Genomic DNA, 21,272 nt, shown 5'->3' on the forward strand with positions numbered 1-21,272 from the left:
CCAGGAATCAAACCCAGGTAGATTCTTTACCAGCTGAGCGACCAGGGAAGTGCCACCACCCCCCAATCCTCCGCCCCAGCCCGGATGCATCGCTAGGTAGTGTTAATCCAGATGATGACTCAGACAAAGTAGCAATCCTTTCTATTTGGGCAATTTCTTTCACTTAAAGAAGATAATATCACATATGTTTCTAAACCTTTCTACAACTTGTTTCCTAAATGACACTGAGTAAACAGGCTCCAAGAAATTAAATAACCTGTGTTGAAGAGATAACAAAGAGTGACAGCAAAGAGTATGTCTGTTTTTTTTTTGCATTTAAAAATTTTTCAATTGGAAGATAATTGCTTTACAATGCTGTGTTGTTCTCTGCCATACAGCATGAATCAGCCATAAATATACACATGTGCCCTTCCTCGTGAACCTCTCTCCAACCCCACAATCCATCCCCTCCCTTTAGCTTGTTGCAGAGTTATACCCATGTTATACAGTAACTTCCCACTAGCTATTTATTTTACATATGGTAACGTCTGCTTTTATACCAGATCCTCCCACTGTACCTAGGTTCATAAACACTTAAGACAATTTTAGTCTAACATCCTTCCAGATCCAAATAATTTTTGCATGAGCAATATACCAGAGAAAAACTTCCTTTCCTTGATTAACTAAGAGATTTTTTCATACTGTCACCATAGGGATTCTATTAAGTGGAATGGAGCCTGGCTCTTTTAGGTGCTATTAAGTTACCTCAGGGAGAAGGCAATGGCACCCCACTCCAGTACTCTTGCCTGGAAAATCCCATGGGTGGAGGAGCCTGGTAGGCTGCAGTCCATGGGGTCGCGAAGAGTCAGACACGACTGAGCAACTTCACTTTCACTTTTCACTTTCATGCATTGGACAAGGAAATGGCAACCCACTCCAGTGATCTTGGCTGGAGAATCCCAGGGACAGCGGGGCCTGGTGGGCTGCCGTCTATGGGGTCGCACAGAGTCGGACACGACTGAAGCGACTTAGCAGCAGTAGCAGCAGCAAGTTACCCCAAGTAGTAGAAAGAATGGAACTAGCAAGGAACTGAGCTGCTACAGCCTGCTCTCAAAGAAGCTAGACTAGAATGTCATTCTGAATTTTTTCATATCAGCTGTAGGGATCATGGCCACCAGTTTCTACAGAAATTTACCTTAGTGCTGACCATTAGCACTACATAGTTCTCTCTTCATCTTTGGTTATTTTTCTGTGATCTCTTCTTTGCTTCTTACCATCTGAATTTACTCTGCATCTTTCTCTACCTCACAGCTTCTCCGTCATTATAATTCTAGTTCATGCACTTTAGCATTATGATCATCATGATCAGCTGCCAACTCTCAAATAGTCTTCGTATTTCCCAAATATCTTTAAAGTGAGCATCAGATTGGTCAAGGTATTTTCTATTTCAGAATCCTTTTTCACCCTAGGCTACCTCGTGTTTGGCCTATTGATTATTGTCTTCAGGACAGGCACATATATAGTCAGCTGTGCCCAAGAAGACATGCTTGCACAGTCTAAAACATGCCCAGCTAATATGGGTTGTTCCTTTTCTGTGAATAAACTATAGGCTTAACATGAATGTGACTTTCAATTAAACATGTTTCTCATAAAATTTTACTTGAAATCTAACAAAACACAATTTTTCAATGCAGAAATGTTTTCAATATTATCACTACTATGTGCTTAGCTGCTCAGTCATGCCCAACTCTTTGCAACCTCATGGATTGTAGCCCACCAGGCTCCTCTGTCCTTGGGGATTCTCCAGGCAAGAATACTGAAGTGGGTTGCCATGCCCGCCTCCAGGGGATCTTCCCAACCCAGAGATCGAACCCAGGTCTTCCACATTGGGTAGCTTCTTTACTGTCTGTGTCACCAGGGAAGCCCACTTACTACTCAGTCCGTTCTTTTCTATCCCATAATGGTTTCTCAGGCAATCATCTTCATTACCATACTACCTTTACAGAAGACCATTAGAAGCAGATTGCTGCCTACCGTGAAAATGAGGATTCCAAAATTTCAAAGTAGACAGAGTGATTTAAGAGTTCAACTATTTTTCTATTTCTGTCAAACTCACAGAGCCAAATAGAAAATAATCCAAATTATCACGTTATAATGCTTGCCATATATCTCAAGTCTGGAAGGGTAATTGAAGTTGATTATTTTTATCAATTTTACTCAAGTCACAGAAATACTGGAAACTGGTTTACAAGAATAAAAATTGAGATTAAATTTGAATGAGTCATGGTGAAAAAAACCAAAGGCATTGATTCCTGCCAAATGGCCATACGGGATGTTCCTTTCATGCTGGAGTCCCTAGAGGGCAACAGATACACAGAAAATGGGTTTGACGGAACTCATAAAATGTGTCACCATCTTGAGGCAGGTGCCAGAGTGGTGATGCTGTTGATGAGCCTTGAGTTCCAAAGACTCCAAACTAAGAACACTTCCAGAATTTTATTTCAAGCACTTGGTGAGAAATACAAAAACATAAAAATTTTGATACTAAAAAGAGAGAGACATTCTAAACTGGTGTAAAATTCAACAATGGACACCAGCTCTATTTCTATCAGATTTCCACATAGGTCCACAAACTCCCTCAAACCCACCCTTGATGTCTGGAAGGAAAAAGGCTCTGTTTCATACATTCTCTTCTGGTTTTTCTGTTTCTGTTTTACCAATTTCAGTCTTCAAAGAATGACTCCTTCCTTAAACAAAAGAGAGCCCTTGGCTGGCACAGCATAGCTAGATTGCCAGACTCTGACAGATTGAAAAGCTACAAATCTGCAGTGAACCAACAATAGGACTCCGTGACCTCTAGCACCTCCCTAAGTTGTCTGACCCCCTTCCTTTGTCTCTCTCACTTTTAGTTTTGGATGTGTTACCTACGGCTCTTTCAAAGATTCCGTGTCATCTACCATGTTTCTGCAGAAGTTAATTTCTCAATTTCAGATCCTTTCAGTGAAAGTTAAATTAATTGCTCATCCCTTCACCCTTAGGAAGACTTCCACATACATACACATTGCAAGCTTACTCTTTGATATCTGAAAATTGGTCTCCTCTTGTATAGCGTCAATTTATTTTTGTTGAAATAAAAAATTTTATACATACATATATATACCTTAACTTATATATGTGTATACATATATACTTATATAAATATCAGAATGGCAGACACTAAAAATTTTTCAGTTTGCATAGTACATAGCAACAAGTGACCTGTTAAATGATGACAAATCCTTTAGATTATGGCTTTAGACCTTTAACCTTTTGACTTTAGGTTGTATCCAGGGAGCAGTCTGAGAGGAAGAATGCAATAAACTGCTTGTAATCTAGTGGTCTCAAAAGAAATTACATCAAAACCAGCTGTTACACCACTAGTCATTAAAGACTGACAACATGTTAACTAAAATACGGCCATTACATTGAAAAAGACTCTCCTCCCCACCCCACTGCTGAACTGCTAGAGGTCTCCTGCCTCGCTTAACAACATCAGGAAGAGTGCGTGCAACAAAGCAGACCCAACGCTTACACTCAAACTAGCAAGAAGTATGCTGCATTTGATTAAGACATGACCTCTTTATTTTAATGTGTTTGAGGGATGTGGACAGTTTTAAACATAGTGGTCCTCTAGACTGCTGGCAGATACTTGGGATTTTATGTGTCTTGGCAGCTAGTAGAACTTTTCTTTGATTTTTTTTTTTTAAGTGTGGGTTTGTTTAAGATTGCACCTGTCTTCTTTCCCTTCTCATATGATGTGAAGGAAGTTTGTTCAGGGATTTTAATCATAAAGCACAATTCCCCAGGTACCATTTTCCAGCTTCCTTCCGTTGGCAATGTCAAAGGACTTTGAGCTGGAAGTCACACCGGTCTGTGTCTGACAACTGATGGCACGTCACAGTTGTAGCATAAAAGCTTGAAATGTAGTGCACATCTTCCTGGGGATTGTCATCCAGCTACACCAGCATTTAAAATCCAGCAAACAGTATGGGTAGGCTTCAAAGATAAAAATCAAAATCAATGTTGGAAGCACACAGTGGTGGCTGAAAAACAAGGGTAGAAAACATGTTGCTAAGTGCCTGCTATAAACACAACCTGTACAAAAGAGAGAGTTCCAAGGGTGTCCAAAGAAGAGAAGATGCCTTTCCCTGCCTGGGAAACCGTGCATTTGAGCATGAGGGAAAAACCAGTGACACAGCCAGGGCACAAATTCAGCAAAAGGCATTATTCCTGGAGCAACATTTTGACCTTGTTCTTTCTCATGCAGTGTTCAGTACATAATCCTCTCCTTAGGAAAGTCTCCTTGTTGAAATATCAGTAATTTTAAGCTATTCCTTCATTCTTGTTCTGAATTTACAGCAAATTCAACTCTGATTTTTTTTTTCATTTAACATTTTAAATTTCAAAGCAGATGTAGCGAAAAATAAAATATCCATTTTGTAGAGAGAAAAAATAACAAATATGTGATCTTATAAAGCCAAAGTATACTTATAATCTTCAGGTGCTGTGCCAAATCTTTACCCATTGAGAAAGTCTGGGAGGTTTCCTTTTGCTTGAGCCTCTAGAATCGAAATCTAGCATGTTCCTTGTTTGTTTATGTGCTGTGTAGTCATCAGCCAGCCCCCTACCTCAGCACCAGGCCTGTTCTAACCAAACACAAAGTCAGGATTTCAACTCTTGATTGATCCTCTTGAGTACTGTGGGCTTGGCCATAATGGAGAAGGGTCACAGAACCCACATTTGAGTAGGTTCACCTACTTGTTCTGTGCTTTTGGCACAGCTTCTTCAAGTTTTAGTTTTCACACATATAAAATGAAGTTGACAAAGCCAGGCTGTCAGATTTCACCAACTGGATTTTTTAAATGAAAATCTTAAAAAATATGATGTATGAAAGGGTTCTATATAATTTAAAGGGACACACACATAAAAAAAAATACTTTTATTACCTCCTCCTGCTCCAATAATTCTCCAGTAAAGTGAGTGGTGACCAGGCTTTCTGAGATTATCTGCCTCCACAATGTACAGAGTTGATTCCATAAGAACACTCTGACCTCTGACATCTCTGGTTCTGACCCCTTTCAGTTCAGTTGCTCAGTTGTGTCTGACTTTTTGCAACCCATGAACCGCAGCACGCCAGGCCTCCAGGTCCATCACCAACTCCCAGAGTTCACCCAAATCCATGTCCATTGAGTCGGTGATGCCATCCAACCATCTCATCCTCTGTCATCCCCTTCTCCTCCTGCCCTCAATCTTTCCCAGCATCAGGGTCTTTTCAAATGAGTCAGCTCTTCGCATTAGATGGCCAAAGTATTGGAGTTTCAGCTTCAGCATCAGTCCTTCCAATGAATATTCAGGACTGATTTCCTTTAGCATGGACTGGTTGGATCGCCTTGCAGTCCAAGGGACTTTCAAGAGTTTTCTCCAACACCACAGTTCAAAAGCATCAATTCTTTGGTGCTCAGCTTTCTTTATAGTCCAACTCTCACATTCATACATGACCACTGGAAAAACCGTAGCCTTGACTAGACGGACCTTTGTTGACAAAGTAATGTCTCTGCTTTTGAATATGCTATCTAGGTTGGTCATAACTTTCCTTCCAAGGAGTACTTTAAAGGACCCCAAATAATTCACTAGTAAGTAAACCATCAGTGAAACCCATGTGCCGGGTTGCCCTGATGGTTATGATAATAACGCATGCAATGCTATAAAGTTTACAAAATGCAATGTCTTACCAATAGTAAGTGAGGAAAAAGCAAAGTAAATTCACTGGCCCTCCTATTGTTCATCCCTCATTATTAATCTATATCCACCCTCTAAAGGGCATTCTGAGAGCTTATGAACCTACTCCATGGCTCTTTTATACTCCTTTAACCTTGTTAAAGAAAAACAGTTCTTCATATATTGAGGATACGTATGTCTTCCCTTTCCAGTGAAAACCCTTATCTTGGCATGCTTCCTTTAGTTAATATTTTTAGGAAAACTCCACATTGAATATGACATATAAGTGAGCATAGTACACCCCTTTTTTGTGGTGTTCTGCCCAACGCACAAGGACTCCTGATTTATCTTAAAACAACATTCTACGATTCACAGACATATGCACAACGCCAGCCATGCTTATCTTCCACAACCGTGGCTGATTCAGTTGGTGTGGGCAACCCAACCTAAGGTTCAACCAATCAGATCCTCTTACCCTAATTATGGAATTAAGATTTAGATTTCTAAATCTTAATAATCTACAGTTAGATTATTTCTACATGTTGCAAAAACCATAAGCTATAAATTCAGGGATTGTGAGAGACATGTTTGTAGAAAGAGAGAAAGCTGGATTTAAAGATAGAAGAATGAGGCACATATTTGAAAAGAAGCCAAAATGGGAAGGTCCTCACAGTCTCTGGATCACAGCCTTTCATGATATGTGAGTCTAATGCGCACTTCTGTCTTTCCAGATATTTTTATATCTTTATGGCAAATTTTCATTATTTTTAGCCTACACCAAATCAATTTATGTTTTGTGCAATTTATGTTTTGTGCAAAGTCCTAAAAAATATATTGAGATTTTGTACTCACTAATTGGTTTAGAATATCTTAATTCACCTGAGAAAAGAAAGTGAGGAAAATAGAATGTGTAAGTGGAGAAGATATTAATTGCAAATTTTATACATTTATCACAAGGTCTAAGATACAAATGAAAAAATTCTACATGATTTGGTTATATTGAATCCAACCAATACAGAGATTTACTATATTTGTTGATCAGATTCTTGCATCAATTAAGAGTCAGACCAGATGACCACCAAATTTTTGTCATACCATCACCAGGTTTTTATTTTAAAGTTGGCTAAAAAATTCTCTACCCATCCATCTATGTATCTAATGTCATGATATTTGGATACTAAGTGCTAAGTCACTTCAGTCATGTCTGACTCTTTGTGACCCTATGGACTGTAGTCCACCAGGCTCCTCTGTCCATGGGGATTCTCCAGGCAAGAATAGTGGAGTGGGTTGCCATGCCCTCCTCCAGGGAATCTTCCTGATGCAAGGATCGAACCTGCATCCCTTATGTCTCCCACATTGGCAGGCGGGTCCTTTACCACTAGCACCATCTGGGAAGCCCCATTTAGATACTAGGAAATCCTTTTTTAGAGCCAAGAAATAATGACACACAAAAAGCAATGAGCATTTCTAGTTTCTCTAAAACCAGAGGTAGCTTACTCCAGAGCTGGAGCAGAGAACATACAAGATGATCCTGGAATATTCTGTTATGCCAGAAAGTGTCAAAAATGATGGGTTATGTCACAAGAACAAATAAGTCTATTTGAAGGGACTTCTTAGACCAGATCTGTGACAATTTATTGACTACAATAATTTTAAAAAATAATGAATTTTAAAATTATTGAAAAAATAAGAATTCATGGGTCCATATGAATAATTAAAAATAAACAGAAACTTAGAGCAAACATTATTCTCAATGCTGAAAAACTGAAGGCATTCCCCCTAAGATCAGGAACGAGACAAGGGTGTCCACTTTCACCACTATTATTCAACATAGTTTTGGAAGTCCTAGCTACAGCAATAAGAGAAGAAAAAGAAATAAAAGGAATCCAGATTGAAAAGAAGAAGTAAAGCTCTCACTGTTTGCAGATGACATGATACTGTACATAGAAAACTCTAAAGATAGTATTAGAAAATTACTAGAGCTAATCAGTGAATTTAGCAAAGTTACAGGATACAAAATCAATATACAGAAATCACTTGCATTTCTATATACTAATGAAAATTCAGAAAGAGAAATTAAGGAATCAATCCCATTCACCATTGCAACAAAAAGAATACAATATCTAGGAATAAACTTACCTAAGGAGACAAAGAACTGTACACAGAAAATTATAAGACACTGGTGAAAGAAATCAAAGATGATATAAACAGATAGACCGATATTACATATTCCTGGGTAGCAAGAATCAATATTGTGAAAATGACTATACTACCAAATGCAATCTGCAGATTCAATGTGATCCCTATCAAATTAACAATGGCATTTTTCACAGAAATAGAACAAAAAATTTGGCAATTCATATGGAAACACAAAGACCCCGAATAGCCAAAGCAGTCTTGAGAAAGAAGAATGGAGCTGGAGGAATCAACCTTCCTGACTTCAGATTATACTACAAAGCTACAGTCATCAAGACAGTATGGTACTGGCACAAAAACAGAAATATAGACCAATAGAACAAAATAGAAAGCCAAGAAATAAACCCATGCACTTATGGGTACCTTATTTTTGACAAAGGAGGCAAGAATATACAATGGGGCAAAGACAGCCTCTTGAATAAATGGTGCTATAGATGGAAAACTAGACAGCTACATGTAAAAGAATGAAATTAGAGCACTTCCTAACACCATATACAAAGATAAACTCAAAATGGATTAAAGACCTAAATGTAAGACCAGAAACTATAAAACTCTTAGAGGAAAACATAGGCAGAACACTTGATGACATAAATAAAAACAAGATCCTCTATGACCCACCTCCTAGAGTAATGGAAATAACAAAAGTAAACAAGTGGGACCTGATTAAATTTAAAAGCTTTTGGACAGCAAAGGAAACTATAAGCAAGTTAAAAAGACAACCCTCAGAATGCAAGAAAATAATAGCAAATGAAACAACTGATGAAGGATTAATTTCCAAAATATACAAGCAGCTCATACAATTTGGTACCAGAAAAACAAACAACCCAATCAAAAAGTGGGGAAAAGACCTAAACAGACATTTTTAGTGTGAAGTATACAGACAGCTAACAAACACATGAAAAGATGCTCAACATCACTCATTATTAGAGAAATGCAAATCAAAGCTACAATGAGATACCACTTCACAGTGATCAGAATGGCCATCGTCAAAAAGTCTACAAACAATAAGTGCTGGAAAAGGTGTGGAGAAAAGGGAATGCTCTTGCACTGTTGGTGGGAATGTAAATTGATACAGCCACTATGGAAGACAGCATGGAGATTCCTTAAAAAACTAGGAATAAAACCACCATATGACCCAGCAATCCCACTCCTAGGCATATATGCTGAGGAAACCAAAATTGAAAAAGACACGTGTATCCCATTGTTCATTGCAGCACTATTTACAATAGCTATAACATGGAAGCAACCTAGATGTCCATCGACAGATGAATGGATTAAAAAATTATAGTACATATACATCATGGAATACTACTCAGCCATAAAAAGGAATGCATTTGGGTCAGTTTTAATGAGGTGGATGAACCTAGAGCCTGTTACACAGAGTGAAGTAAATCAGAAAGAGAAAGATAAATATCATTTCTAATGCATATGTATGGAATCTAGAAGAATGGTACTGAAGAACTTATTTACAGGGCAGCAATGGAGAAACAGACATAGAGAACAGACTTATGGACATGGGGAGAGGGGAGGACAGGGTGAGATGTATGAAAAGAGTAACATGGAAACTTACATTACCATATGTAAAATAGATAGCCAATGGGAATTTGCTACATGGCTCAGAAAACTCAAACAGCAGCTCTGTATCAACCTAGAGTGGTGGGGTGGGGAGGGAGATGGGAGTGAAGGTCAAGAGGGAAGGGATATATGTATACCTATGGCTGATTCATGTTGAGGTTTGACAGAAAACAACAAAGTTCTGTAAAGCAATTATCCTTCAGTTAAAAAATAAATAAATTTTAAAAAATAGATAAAAAGGAAGGCTCTTGCTTAAGTTTGAATGCAAATTACCAACTCATACATGTGAAAAGAGTGCTGAAGCTGGAAAATCAGCATTGTAACCATTATAGAAAGATTGGGTCAGGCAAAAATTATCAATATATGCTAAATCTAAGAGGGAATTTTGACAAGGAGCAAGATATTCACATGGCCTTAAATTATGTCCCACAGACTGATTATTAATGGTAAGGAAGAAAAAACAACAATTGTATAGTGGAGAAATCAATAACACTTTGACCATGTGAATAAAAATACTATCACAATGAAAACTAAATGGCATCATGAATCTCCAGGTGTGATATTCTGAGACGGACACACCTTACATGGGAAATCTTCTAGCCAAGAATGAATCAACTAAATCTGAAGTTTCATGCAGAAATCATCAGACAAACCCAAGCTGAGAAATATATTTTAAAAAGACAGAAAATAACAATGTCATTAAAGGCAATGATAGTTGGTGAAAATGTTATGGATTAAAAGGAGACTAAAGAAACATGATAATTAAATGTATCTGACCTATATCCCATACTGGAGGGAAATATGTTATCAAGGATATTATGGGATCAATTTTAAAAATTGGATTGGACAATATACTAGAGTACTGTATCAAAGTTAAATTTATTGAAGTTGATCATTGCACCATTGAAATGTGAGAGACTGTCCATATTAGGAAATACACAATGAAGTATTTAGGGATAAAGAGCCACATTGTATATAACTTATCCTTAAATGTTCCATAAATAATATTATTCATAGTGAGATGATAGATGTATAGATAGATTTTGATAAAGAATAAAACAAATGTTGCAAATGTTTACATAGGTGAATTCTAGGCAAAAATTTAGAGTACCCTTTGAACTATTTCCATTCTTACATTTTTTCCTGAAAGTTTGAAATGATTTCCAAATTAAAAAATTAATTTTTAAAAAGATCTACTTATAGACCAGAATAAGACCATGGATAAAGTCTAATCACATACATCTCAAACTGTTCTAAGAGATAGTAACAGGTATTCTGAAAAAATATAAGTATTTCATGTTAAAGTTTAAAATGTTAGGTTAAAAAAATATATATGAGGTTCTTTACTGAAGGGTTTCTCTGAGCCTTCCACATGTTGTTGATGGAGGTTGTGAAGCTTGAGAAAAGGTCTTCAGTTTGAAGTGCTTGGGCATTGAACTTTCTCTCACTATTCATTTATTATCTTTGTTCTTCTTGTCTAGTCTCCATAACTTTAAAAAGAACTGGGGCTCACAGATGATAAATGATTTCAGTTCTGCCCAGGGGAATATAGCTTGTAAATAAGAATCAAAGTATCTAAAAGCTCTAGAGTACTTACTGTGTGTCAGTGCTTGGAATATATTTTTCTTCATGCAGCCCCATAAAGTAGAAGCTACTATCACCTCCATGTAATAGATACGGCTATGGGAGGCCACATGCCTTGCCCAAGGGCACCCATCCAACAAGTCAGATGGGAGATTTGAACCCAGGCTGCCTGGCTTTGGAGCTGATAGGCCAAAGTTAGGGCCAAAACCTGGAGCTTCATTCCCAATCCAGACCTCTCTCTCTAGGAATCACTGAATAAATGGACCTAATTTATTGTCTATTTAAATTTTAAGAGCCAAAGAGTTAAACAGCCTGTTAATTATTGTGTTCTTTTGTTTATGTAGGTTCCATTTTTTATATTTTAAAAGGAAAATGAATTCTTGTGTTTTCTGATATTCACACATAATCATCTCAATGAATATTAAAACACAGTTTACCTTAAACTCTTTTAATTGTTTCATTGGTTGTGTGTTGCTTTGAATTGCTAATGTATAGTATTGACTTCCCCATACTGTTGGGACTCCAGAATACTATATTACTGTTAAGTACCATTTACATAGTACTTTATATTGCCCAGTGCTTTGCAGTCAGTTCAGTCAGTTGTTCCTTAATATGGGATGGCACTGTGAAATCCTCTGCATAAGGCAGAGATGAAAACAGTTTCGGTGTCATGTGAAAGTCTAGTGGAACTTTGAGTTGCAGAATCACCCTCTCAAGGGGTACAATTCACAATGCCCCTCAAAGGCCTACTAGAAGCCTGGCCAGCGAAGCCATGATTGGTACAACATTGTTGAGAGACCTAGAGAAGAAAGCTGCTGAATCATATCCATGTGCAAAAAGAAATTGTGTCTAAAAGCATTTGTACTACCGAGTAGTTTCTGAAGTTAGTTGCATGTCAGCTTAATTTTTCTTTTCACTTATAATTTACAAGTATCTTCACCATAGGCCAGTCTTCTAATTCTTAGTGTAACAGAAGTTCTAAGCCACTCCTTACCTTGATATGTGGTATAATAACACTGCCTGAGAAGAAGAAGGATCTGTTACCTAATAATGAAGAATTATGGTGCAGACAGCAGCGCTTGTCTTAGTGACCACTGATGTAGAAATCGACAGCTTCCAGGCTGCAGTCTCGTCCGCCCGACTCGGCTGATAACTGTGCCAACTAAATGACAGTGTGTCAGCGTTCAAAGCCACCAGACACGCACAGCTAGCCGAGTGTCTACAGGAACCATGTCATAGACCTCAGTTACTGTTTATATTACTAGTTTATCAATCAAAACCTACCAAGAGTAGAGCCGGTGGAAAAGCCAGTGGAACTGCTGAATTCAGATACCAGCTGTTCATTCATAAAGAACAAAAGAAAGTGTGGACGCGCCCATAAGTTCTAAATTGTAAAGCCCTGACATGATTGATTAAAATTACAACTGTTTCCAGTAGTTACACCAAATCCTAAAAGGGGGTTAGAACCAACGTCTAATCCCAGGAAGCAACTTTATGGGTGTCTCCTGTCCAGCCCACCTGTCCGGCCTCATTGTCAACTACACTGAGACCCCTAGATTCTTAACTTCCGTCACTTTACCAAAGCATAACACCCTCCCATGTTCTGTTCTCTCTTCTTGTCCTTCTCCCTCTCACAATTCCTGCTTCCCCAACTTCCTGGCAATTTTCTACCCTTTTAAAAAATTTTTTGCCCAAGCATGACCCTCTGTCCAAGCTCCCTAACCTTTAACTTCTATCCCACAATCATATGCTGTTATTCTTTCTCCAGTATCCTTTCTATTTCTTTCATTTTTATATTATTATCTGCATCCATATTGTATAGATTTATAGTGATTTGTTTACAAGTATATCTCATCCAATAAACTACGGGTCCCTGGAAAGTGGTGAGTGTATGTGTGTGCTTAATTGCTTCAGTCGTGTCTGACTCTTTTTGACCCCACTAACTCTAGTCCACCAGGCTCCTCTGTCCTTGGGATTCTCCAGGCAAGAATACTGGAGAGGGTTGCCATGCCCTCCTCCAGGGGAACTTCCCAGCCCAGGGATCGAACCCATGACTCCTGTGTCTCCTGCATTGCTGGCAGATTCTTTACTGCTGAGCCACCAGGAAAGTGGGGACAGACTATACCTTAATCTTTCTTTTTCCAAAGGCCTAATAGTTTACTGATGCATGCTATACCAGCAGTAAGTGCAAAAGTGATCTGTTGAACTTTAAGTAGGTCCACCTAGGACACTTACCAGGAACATGTTTTTAAAAGAGTATTAAGATATTTATAAATAGCATATATTATTTTTTTATAATATTATGCAGAGGAATTCAAAACCTTTGAACAGTATTAAAAAGGCAAAAAGAACCTAGCTGACCAGTTATCCAGAGATAACTAGACATATACATATGTATGGATATTTATAGGCATAGGTATACAATTTTACAGAAATGGTATGAATTTACTCAGGCTGTCATGCAGTCTTATTTTTTTAACTCAGTTATATTTTACAGACATGTTTCTGTGTCGATAAATAAAATCTAAATCTCATTCTAACAGTGGCAGAATAGTTCATAATACGGATATAATGTACTTTAACACATTGATGGACATTTAAACTGTACTCAGTCTTTCATTGTTACAAATATTGGCACAGTGATTTTTGCTAGTAATGTATACTTTACAGTTATTAGTGAGGCAGAGCATCTTGTATTTTCTCTTTTATAATTTACTCTTATAGCCTGTTCTGGTATTTCGACAAGCATTTCACAATCATAAATTCTTTTAACATCAAAAAGTAACTAATGTTGGAACTTCAGATATGGAGTCAAGAGAAGAAGAAAGACTTTCTTGATGAACCTGCCTTTAAGTGTCCATCAGATCATACACCTTCATCAGCCTTTGCCAGGAATAATAACAGTGTGTCAGATCCAAGTTATAGAGACGGGAGTTCTCTTTAGGTTATATTTCATTGTGAGATAAGTAGTTTAGAAAATCAGTGCATTTGTCTATTTAAATGTTTTACCTTTTCTTCAAAGTAATCCCTCACAATGTTCATTAAAAATTCTTATGACTAATTTACTGACCTCAGACATTTTACTTATGGTTACATGTCACTGTGCCATCTTTTTTCCCACAGGAATTTAAAATACACATGTTAAAATAAATTTTACATATTCAAAACTACAATTTAAAAACCAATTTATTTTGTGAAGGCTTCTATGGCCTTTAACTGGAACATTTGACACAATTTATTTCCCAAACCATACTCTATCTTTCTGAACTCTTTAATCCTACAAGATAAAATAAGACAGTTTCAAGTAGGGGTCTGAATACACACCTGTATATCCCTTTTGTGCCACAATTCACAGTGGCTTTGTTGATCTCAAAGGTACTAAAATAAATTTCATTTTCATGTTATAAACACCATTATTCTAAGCTATTGAAAGATTAGTAGGTGAGAGTCTGAGTAATGTTACTTCTAAGCAAAAATGGGAAAGCAAAGTTTCAGGATCAATTTTTGTCAGATATGTGAACACCCGTCCTATAGAATTCAACTCCTGTTTTGACAGCTTATTGAATACTCTCCCAACTTTTCCCGCCTGGTAATGTCTCCCATTAATTAACACCCATTCTCTGTTCACAGTTTTGATAGAACAGCAGTAGTTGTTAACACAACACTCATAATCACAATTGTTCAGGTATGTTTTTTTGTCTGTATTATGCATAAGCCTCAAATAGTAAATGTTGCCCAAAGAGAAAGGTAAGGTAGAATTTTTAGAAATAAAATTCAGACTTGTAATGGGAATAAGAATTGTGTTTGCATTTCACTTCTCCCACCCCCCTTTATTGTAGTATCAAACTATGCAAACATCTTTTCTTTTTTTTCTTGTATGAGTAAGGCTATAAGAATACAGTTTAAAAACTTTAAAAATGCATTTAGAAAACAATATTTTTTACTTGGTTGGAATTGGGGAGCAACTTTTTACTACAACATTGTAAATAACGGTCATCAAAAGAGGTCAAATGTTCAAATACAATTTTGACCTTGGAGTGCAAAGTAATTTAATGATGTCACTTTTCAAGATTTGTAAAGAGAAAATATATATGTATTCTTACAACATATGCACTTATATAGGTATACATGTAAATATGTGTAACATGTATATGTTGTTATATATATAATACATATATACATACATACACATATAGGCTTCCCTGGCATCTCAGCTGGTAAAGTATCTGCCTGCAATGTGGGAGACCTGGGTTTGATTCCTGGGTTGGGAAGATCCCCTGGAGAAGGGAATGGCTACCCTCTCCTGTATTCTGGCCTGGAGAATTCCATGAACTGTTCATGGGGTCACAAAGAGTCAGACATGACTGAGCAACTTTCACTTCACTTCACACACACATACCCATGGAGACAGAGAGAGAGAAAAGAAAAAGAGAATTTTTCCTCTTGCTTACACGTTTGGGCAAAAATAAGGGAAGGTGTCTAACTTCTTTTAATTTTTATTTATTTGGTTATCAGATAGATTGATGATTTCCCACCATGTATTTGTAGACTACAGTTAATACTTAATTTAAATATAATTGGTTATATACAGTAGACTAATAAGAAAAGATATGAAAAATGAAATAATGTAAGTTATTTGTGAAGTATGATTGAGATTATAATTAAAATTACTGAAGCCTACTAATCTTGTCTATAAAGTAAATAAAAACTATCTCAATCCATGAATCAGTTTGAGGGATAATAAAAGTAAAACCATTTTCAAAGCAACTGGCTAAAAACAAGTTTTTCCTGGTTATTTGGGCAACTTGTGCTGGTTTACTCCTAAAATTCACTGTGTTTTCATAATAGAATTGAAGTTTTTTTCCTGTTTCTATCAAGTGTTACTAAGAGAAAAAAGAAATCAAGGCTTCACACAAAGAAACAATGACTTAAGTGTTTTTTTTAAGAAAGCAATTTAAAAAACCTTGTTTTTTTTATTTTAATGATTATAGATTATTAAAGAAGAGAAAATATGAACCTTTCTGTGGAGATGTGTGAGTTATTTAAACATAATCTTTTGTTCAACGTCATGATCAGTTTAGGTAAATAGATGAATACAGAGGGTACAGGAGAGGAAACATGAATGAAAAGAAGATAGGAGGACAAAAAAGACACCAATAGGCAAGAAAAATAGAGGGATAGCCACAAGACGGAATCACAAATAGAGAGCCCCAAGGCAAGGAAGAAGAAAGACAGACGTGCTGTTAAAGACCCTGAGGGAGGCATCAGTTTAAGGAAAAGAAAGCCACTTGAGTCACACTTTGGTGTGTGCGGGGACTTGGACCTCTGATTCTGAGCTTTTGTGATCACCACTTCAAACACTGACTGAGGGGCAGAAACCAATGAATTGATAAACACGTGACACGTCAGGTCAGAACTGGGTCTCCATAACCAACGAAAGAAGAATGCAATCCCTGAAACAGTGTCAAATCCAACTTGGGTTCTCTATGGAAGATCCAACCTAAACACTTTTTTAAGGACTATGATCAACCCACCCAACAGAGTTATCTGCACAAGTAGCTCCGGGACAAGTGCTGTCTAATTTCTAACATAAGGAGAAATTACTTTCCCATCCGCTTGTGACAATAGTGAAGCACAGCATCCTTTGCTCATTTTACTTTTGATTACTTTTTACCTTAACTATGTTGTTGCATGATTTTTCCATGGAAACAGCCAGGGAGGCTTCATTTCCACTACACCGGGATGGCGTGCCATTCTTGGCAGGGAACTGTAGGTGTTGCTGAAGCTACATAGCTGAAAAGGCTAAGCCAGGCCTCCAATTCTTTGGCTCATTACGGTTCTATTTTAGCCCCGTCCTCTTCCTCCCACTCAAATTCTGTACCCTAGCATGTGTTTGGATATGCTGCATCCTCCAGCTCTTCACATTAAATATACTCTTAGAAACCACGAGCGCAACTTTGCACATGAGTCATTCTCTCTGGAAGACTCAGCTCCACAGTGGACAGCTCGTAAATTGGAATAGATGCAGTTGGACGGGGGGAGTAGAGACAACAGTCGCTGGTTCATCATGTTCTGCAAAGAAAGCCAACAGGGTGGAGGTGGGTGGTTCCAGAGTAAATTGAAGCAAATTCTCATATCACACTTTAAAGAGAAGTTGGTTAAAGAGCCTAATACTCTACAGATAATGCTCTAAAGCTTAGAATTTGTGTGTATCACTTGTTCGGGGGTCAAGCACTTTTTCTTTGTTCTTCTTCCTTTGTGTGTGTGTGTTATCCTTTGACCAATGCTCAGAGCATAATTTGTTTCCAGTCTTTTTTGTTCTACGAGTGAAAAGGTCAACACCCTCTGACATGGCATGAGCTGTTCAGTGCACCAGGGGAAACATGACCAGCAGTGGCGGGCTTAAAACAACTTCAGGGCAGCGGGAGTCAAACACAGGAAGTGTTGTTCAAACCCCGGGAGAACACTGGCTTTGTTTATTAGCCAACTTACATCTTGTTGAATTGCTAAGTGCCGCTATCTTGAATGAGCAGATCTATCAGAGACTCCAAACCCAGATGAGGTATTTGTAGGCGTGATAAAACAACATCACTCTCCTAAAGTGTCCCCTACAGGAATCTAAATACAGAGTGGCTATTTTCTTAAATAGGAAAAGTTCCATCTCAGGTCCCCATAGTCCAATACATGCTAAATGATTCTACAAATGAACAAACACTGCTTTGATGAGACAGTAAATTTAGTGGGAGAAATAATCAACCAGAAATGCAGAAAAAAAAATGTGGATTTCTTTTATAAACAGTCTAACCAGGAAATGACTTACACATTCAATCTTGTACCCCCACAAGATTTCTTTTTTATTAATTTAGCTGAAAACACTGACCTGTTCAACATTTTTATTTACATAGTACATGTAAATCTCTAAGTGTTCAATGATTTATTAACTGTTACTTTACCAGTACAAGATAATATTTTAACTCCATTTCACAATTAATTGAGAAAGAAAGGTTAAGTGTTTTGCCTAAGGTCACTTGACAAATCTAAACCAGAGACACATTTAGCTCCTTGAACTACTGACTTTCTGCCTTATGTTTTAAATCAGTTAATTATTTTGCTTCTAAACAGACTGAAAGATTCAAAGCTCCACAGAAAAATCACATTCTGCAGCAGTCCTCCATTTGGAAATAGAGGAAATATGGATGAAATACACATCAACCTTTTTGGATAGTTTTGGAAGCAGTATTAAAGAGGAAAAAAAAAGTAGCCCAAAGAAGGAAAAATCCTAAGGAGGTACCAAGTGGGGCTTCCCTGGTGGCTCAGATGGTAAAGAATACGTCTGTAAGGCAGGAGACTCGGGCTCAATCCCTCAGTCGGGAAGATCCACTGCAGAAGGGAATAGCAACCCACTCCAATATTCTTGCCTGAAGAATCCCATGGATGGAGGAGCCTGGCGGGCTATAGTTCATGGGGTCGCAAAAGTGGGACAAGACTGAAGCAACTGAGCACGCATGCAGGTACTAAGTGGTTTGACCATGCAAAAAGCCTACTCTTTCCTTTCAGACCAAGAGTCAAGATGCTTGGGCTCAGGTCCCAGCTCTACCATACATTTAGTGGGATGGTCCTCAACCTAAGTCTTTTCTTCATCAGTAAAACGGATATAAAAAGACCTGCCCTCCCCTGAGGAAAGTCATGAGTTTCAAATAAAAGTATGGACATGAAAGAGTAATTTAAAAAATACTGTAAGTTGTAAAATGCTGTTCAAATCCCATTATGATTGTGGTCGTAGAACAATTGTTGTATTAGAAAGGAAACAACAGGAAGCCCATGAATAAAATAGATGTCATAAATTATGCCACCAGCCTCACTGAAAAATCCAATGAACATCATGGACTCTCTTCAGCAAAATTCACAGAAATATACCCCAAATGTTATTTATAATTTTCAAGAGGTTTTATAGATCATCTGAATCTCATGTGTTCATGGACCTCGTATTAAGAACACTTGTTACAGAGGAAGAAGAGAAACGGAAGATTGTCTAGAAAGCAAGGAGGCATGGGAATCAAAGAGCAAAATAGACTTACTTAGTCAGCCAGACAATTTCATGGTGTCAAGCCATAAGAAGACGGTTTAGGGTCATTTGCTGGTGAGATGCGGACTGCTGGTCAAGGAACAGTGTTAACACTGCCTTGTTCAGAAGAGAAGGAAATACATTATTCATTTCCATGACAATTCTAGGAGGAGTCTCCCAGAGATATAGGGAGAAACCCACAAAAGTGTGGCTGGCAGGAGCAGGGGAGTGCAGGGGTAGATGATGAAAGAGGATGGCAGCTGGGAATTCTGATTTGGGGGCAGGTGTGGAAAGGCAGAGTTGGGGGTAGCATTGCACCCTAACACATGAGCCCCTGCACTCCTCTGACTCTCCTGCCTGTGGGTTCAGCAGGAAGCCAAACTGGGACTAATTTTGGATAGACCCAGGGGGAAAAGGGACCCCAGCTGCCACGATCTCTCTCTCTTTCTCCCTTTTTTTAAGTTGCAGTATGTGGGATCTAGTTCCCTGACGAGGGATCAACCCCAGGGCAGTCCACCTTGGGAGTGTGGAATCTTAGCCTCTGGACCACCAGGGAAGTCCTAAGATCACTCTCCGTTAAAGCCAACCTGCAGCTGACCTGGTTCTGACTTTGGCTCCTAGGCTTCTGTGAATGGATTTTACTACCTGCTGCTGCTGCTGCCTGTTGTTCAGTTGCGTAGTCGTGTCCAACTCTTTGCAACCCTATGGACTGCAGCATGCCAGGTTTCAAACTCATGCCCACTGAGTCAGTGATGCCATCCAACCATCTCATCCTCTGTTGTCTCCTTCTCCTCCTGTCCTCAATCTTTCCCAGCATCAGGGTCTTTTCCAATGAGTCAATTCTTCGTATCAGGTGGCCAATGTATTAGAGCTTCAGCTTCAGCATCAGTCCTTCCAATGAATATTCAGGGTTGATTTCCTTTAGGATTGACTTGTTTGATCTTCTTGTGGTCCAAGGGACTCTGCTGCCTGTAGCCCCTTTCTATATCTGGATCAACAACCTTCCATCAGTCATTGGAAGGACTGATGGTGAAGCTGAAACTCCAATACTTTGGCCACCTGACCTGAAGAGCTGACTCATTTGAAAAGACCCTGATGCTGGGAAAGATTGAAGGCAGGAGGAGAGGGGGATGACAGAGGATGCAATGGTTTGATGGCATCACCAACTCGATGGACATGAGTTTGAGCAAATTCTGGGAATTGGTGAGGGACAGGGAAACCTAGCGTGCTGCATTCATGGAGTCGCAAAGAGTCGGACACAACTGAGGGATTGAACTGACTGGCTGATGTGTTCCACAGGTCTGTTTTATGCTTGTCTCAGAACTACCTTCTATAGGCATCCTATGATGCGTGACATTTCTTCCCTGCTGGCCCAGATGGTAAAGAATCTGCCTGTGATGTGGGAGACCTGGATTCAATGCCTGGGTGGGAAAGATCCCCTGGAGAAGGGAATGGCAACCCACTCTAGTATTCTTGGCTGGAGAATTCCCATGGACAGAGGAGCCTGGTGGGCTACAGTCCATGGTGTAACAAATGGTTGGACACAACTGAGCAACTAACACTTTCACTTTCACTTTAGTCTTGATTTTGCAGATCTCATCTCTTCATGGCTTTGAATGCAGGACAGATTTTGGTTCCAGTCTTTCCTTGGTCTGACTTGATGTCTCTCCTGACTCCTGATCTGACCAGAGTAGCGGCTAGGGACTAGAGGTTCACAGTGATATTGCTTGTTAGGTGGAATTGCTTGCTTGTGTGATTTCAACAAATTGCTGTGAATTTTTTTCCTTCTATAGATACTTCCCGAGTTATGGAGTCAGCTCAGCAATACAGACCTCTCAAATCCAGAGTGATTCCTCCAATTTACTGTATGTTAGATAACTGTTAATCTATCTAAAGTTTCTGAGAATAAAATTATTAGTAAGAGAAACTGGGCACTAACTGAAGTTTGATATTTGTGCTTATAATAGTGCACATGTGAGAGGGCACACACTCACACATATGTCCTTCTACTTTATAAGAAGTCACTTTGGCATATCCTGTCCATCCTAATGTTAACTTTCTGTACTTTGAGATTTACTGGCTTTTTTTGTAGCCCACACAAAATTTCTAACTGTGT

The sequence above is a fragment of the Bos mutus genome, chromosome 7 (assembly GCF_027580195.1).
Source record: "Bos mutus isolate GX-2022 chromosome 7, NWIPB_WYAK_1.1, whole genome shotgun sequence".
Lineage (NCBI taxonomy): Eukaryota > Metazoa > Chordata > Mammalia > Artiodactyla > Bovidae > Bos > Bos mutus.